Below are 4,755 nucleotides of genomic sequence, written 5' to 3' on the forward strand. Positions count from 1 at the left end.
TGATGTCTTAAGTTCTGTGAAGTAAGATGGAAAATTAGTGATCTGCTACAACCTAACCAAAATGAATACATGGAGGTAGGTACCCTCAACCCCTATACCTCCCCAAATTCAGGTTAATATTTTTGCTTACAGATGCCCCAGACTCATTGAGTTCTAAGCGACCGTAGAGTTATCTAGTCTACACATGGGAACGATATGGTCCTCCTCTGTTCCTGGTTACAAGAAATTCTTCAGGTAGTACCTCAATATGGACCCATATTGTACATATTGTTTTGTGACCTGCTTTGTGTAAATGTTCATCGATAATAATGTCTAAATATGCATTTGACTTCTGTTGTTAGACATTTAGACTGTTGCCCAATTTTTACTACTCTAAGTTAACTCTTTGCTCACAAGTTTCATTGTTTTCTTAAGGGCAAACACATTTTAAAGGCTTTTGACACACATTGACAGATTGCTCTCCAATGAATCTCAAAGCAGGGGCCCATCCGTGCCTGAAAACTAAAGTACATGCTTTTTCACAATTTCATCAACTTGAAATCTCATCATTTCTGTTGTCTTTTATTTCCCTGTCTGTATGTATAACAATGAAACATAGACTTCCCAAAGGCAAAGCCAGACTTTTGCAGTCCCCAGGGGGAGAGCAAACTAATAATGAACGAACACTTACTGAAGTGTACCAAGTGCCAGACATCAGGCATTAGCTCCTAAGCCTCACAGCAACCATTTTGCAGGGGAAGCTCAGAAGGTTTGAGCAACTTGCCCGATGCCACATAGGGACCAAGCTTAGGTAAGTCTGACAAGAGCCTGCATGCCAATCCCTTTGTCATGCTGCCTCCACATAGTCCCAACAAATGTATATTTGTACACAGTTTGAATAATTGCTTGTTTACCTCAGGAAGGAGGTATATTTGTACACAGTTTGAATAACTGCTTGTTTACCTGAGCAACCCAGAAGAGGCAGCCATAAAAATGGGCAAAAATGCAGTCTGAGTTCTCCCAGTCAGTCCTGACTCAAACTGTCCCAACAGATTTCAGCAATGTTAAGCTGGGTTTGAGGGTATGACCCGAGGTAGTATTTTTATTAAGTATTTCTTATGACTGGGAACTCTAAGAAGGAAGCTTGAATTATCCCATACAAAAATACAGCCATCTAAGATTATCAGTGGCATTTCCTTTTTATAGTGTTTGGTGCTAATAATAGTCTCAAACTCCTCAACCCAACTTTCCAGCTTTTTAAAAGAATAGTACTTATGAGAATGGACGCCTGTGACTGGGTTTTACCCAGTGTTTCCTGTGGCTACCCTGAAGGGGAAGGCGGAAGGCTCGGGAGTTGATGGCTATCACAGTCTCTGCGCTGCCCAGGGACCTGATGAAGGGCCCCCCCCGTTGTGTATTAATAGTTCTTTTTTTAAAAAAGATATATTTTATTGATATTTTACAGAGAGGAAGTGAGAGGGATAGAGAGTTAGAACCATCGATGAGAGAGAAACATCGATCAGCTGCCTCCTACACATCTCCTACTGGGGATGTGCCCACAACCAAGGTACATGCCCTTGACTAGAATCGAATCTGGGACCTTTCAGTCCGCAGGCCGACGCTCTATCCACTGAGTCAAACCGGTTAGGGCTTTATAGTTCTTTTTTAAAATATATTTTTTAATCTTTATTGTTGAGATTATTACAGATGTCCCTCTTTTTCACCCCATTGCCCGCTCGGCCCCCTTCCCGCCCCACCCCAGGCCTTCTCCATCCTATTGTCTGTGTCCATAGGTAATGCATATATGCATATAAAATCTTTGTTTAACCTCTTCCCACCTCCCCCATTCCCCCTCCCCTCTGAGAATCATCAGTCTCTTCCATTTCCATGCCTCTGATTCCATTTTATTCACCAGTTTATTCTGTTCATTAGATTTCTTATTTGTTTAATTTGATTTTTAGATTCAATTGTAGATAGGTATGTATTTGTTGCCATTTTGTTGTTCATTTTTTTATCTTTTTCTTCTTCTTCCTCTTCTTAAAGAATACCCTTCAACAACATTTCATGTAATACTGGTTTGGTGTTGATGAACTCCTTTAGCTCTTTCTTATCTGTGAAGCTCTTTATCTGACCTTCAATTCTAAATGATAGCTTTGCTAGGTAGAGTAATCTTGGCTGTAGGTCCTTGCTATTCATCATTTTGAATATTTCTTGCCACTCCCTTCTGGCCTGCGTAGCTTCTGTTGAGAAATCAGCTGGCAGTCATATGGGCATTCCCTTGTAGGTAACTAACTTCTTTCCTCTTGCTGCTTTTAAGATTCTCTCTTTGTCTTTAGCCCATGGCGTTTAAATTATGTTGTGTCTTGGTGTGGCCCTCTTTGAGTTCCTCTTGTTTGGGACTCTCTGTTCTTCCTGGACTTATAAGTCTATTTCTTTCACCAGGTAGGGGAAATTTTCTGTCATTTTTCAAGTAGGTTTTCAAAATGTTGCTCTCTCTCTCTTCTTCTGGCACCCCCATAATGTGAATGTTGGTATACTTTAAGTTGTCCCAGAGGCTCCTTACACTATCTTCACATTATTTTATTCTTTTTTCTTTTTGCTCTTCTGGTTGGGTGTTTTTTGCTTCCCCATATTTCAAATCGTTGATTTGATTCTCAGAATCCTTTACTCTACTGTTGAATCCCTGTATATTATTCTTTATTTCAGTCAGTGTATGCTTAATTTCTGACTGGTCCTTTTCTATTTTTTTTTTTGGAGGTTTCTAGAAGATTCTTGAGTAACCTTATAACTGTGGTTTTGAACTCTTTATCCAGTAGTTTGCTTTCTTTCATTTCTTTCATTTGTGACATGTTTCTTTGTCTCCACATTTTGGCTGCTTCATTGTGTTGGTTTCTATATATTGGGTAGAGCTGCTATGTCTCCTTGACTTGGTAGAGTGGCCTTGTGTAGTAGGTGTTCTGTAGGGCTCAGTGGCTCAGCCTCCCCAGTCACCTGAGCTAGGAGCACTAGGTGCAACCCTTTGTGGGCTGTGAGCACAGTCTTGTTGTAGTTGAGGCTTGATTGCTGTTGGTGTTACTGGGAGGAATTGACCTCCAGGCCAATTGGCTGTGAGGACCAGCTGCAACTACAGTGGGAGAGCTGCTGTGCAGGAGACACCCCTATGAAGCAGGATTTGGTTCAGTGGGGCTTTGGTGCTCACTGAGTCTGCCCCTTGAGTGTGTCACTTATGGATGTGTAGAGTTGTAATCTGGTATGGTCTGACACTGACCACTGGGTACACTGGCTCTTGGGTCTCCAGGGAGGTGCAAAGTCAGCCACTGCCTGGGACCACCCAGCAGGAGCTACAGAGAGATCTGCAGATTCCTCCTCTTTGTATGAGGTTTAGAAGTGCCCAGATGAGGCCCAGATGAGGGCCATGCTTGATGGTGGTGTTGGTGTCCGGGAAGGAGTCAGCTGTGCCCTCTGGGTCGGATGATATGGATGATACCGGGGAGGAGGATGAGGCGGAGATGGAGGGTGGTATGACATAAGGTCAGATTAGACGGTCTGGGATCCACACAGGTGAGTCTGCATACTGTGGAAATATACAAGCATCTCCTCTCCCCCAGGTTAAAAGTACATCAGGTCCCTTCCAGGCTCCTGTAAGTAAGTCTTTCCATTTGACGAAATAAGTGAGTTTCTGCTAAATGAAAGTTTCTTTTGCTGTTTCAAGGGACCTGGCATCACTGTGCTTAGCACAGTAGGTCCTACCTAACTCTGGACTGTTATTATTCCTGATCTGAATACATCAATAATATTTACAAAGCTATTTTCCATTTACAAAATACTTTAGAATATATTATTTGGCGTGATCTTATCCTATTCCATCTCAGGCTTTAAGACCCCCGACAGAAAGAGCAGCATGATAGTCATCCTTAAACTTCATCTGTACTCAGTAAACACTGCAATTTCCTGGCATGCAGGGCTGTGTCTTACCCTTCTTTGCATTCTCTCCCAACACCTAGATAGTGCCCAGCCACACATACATGCTAGGTGCTTAATGGTAGTGTGATTTCGGATAGTGGGACAAGAATTTATCTACGTTTCTCTTGAAATTAGTCATGTTTCCAGTGTTTCATTTCTCTTTCCCTCCACAGAGACCTCATGGGTTCTGGGTCAGCATTGATGATCAGCCCGACTCCCACATTCTACCCTCTGTCTGGCCTGCTTCCATCCTCCCTCATGTTTTCAACACCCTCACACTCGATATATTTATAGTACGTTCGTGGGAGATATCTGAATCAAGGCTGTTTTGGTTGCAAGAAGCAGAAACTCGCCCTAACCGGTTTGGCTCAGTGGATAGAGCGTTGGCCTGCGGACTGAAGGGTTCCAGGTTCGATTCCGGTCAAGGGCATGTACCTTGGTTGCGGGCACATCCCCAGTAGGGGGTGTGCAGGAGGCAGCTGATCGATGTTTCTAACTCTCTACCCCTCTCCCTTCCTCTCTGTAAAAAATCAATAAAATACATTTTAAAAAAACTTAAAAAAAAAAGAAGCAGAAACTCATTCAAATTAGCTCAGGTAGAAAGCAATCTATTGAAAGTCTGCAGGGGCACTTACACAAACACAGGATGGGGACATGGGGGGCGGGGGGGGGCGGTTTGCGCCTCACAGGAGAGTTTGCTTGCCTTGAGTGATCAAGGAGAGCCTCAAAGATTAACAACATTTGAAATGAAGTCTGGCTCTAATTTGCAAAGGTGAACATGGTGTGAAAGGTGTTTCCAGTAGATGGAACACT

This window comes from Myotis lucifugus, unplaced genomic scaffold (genome assembly GCF_000147115.1).
Source record: "Myotis lucifugus unplaced genomic scaffold, Myoluc2.0 scaffold_56, whole genome shotgun sequence".
Lineage (NCBI taxonomy): Eukaryota > Metazoa > Chordata > Mammalia > Chiroptera > Vespertilionidae > Myotis > Myotis lucifugus.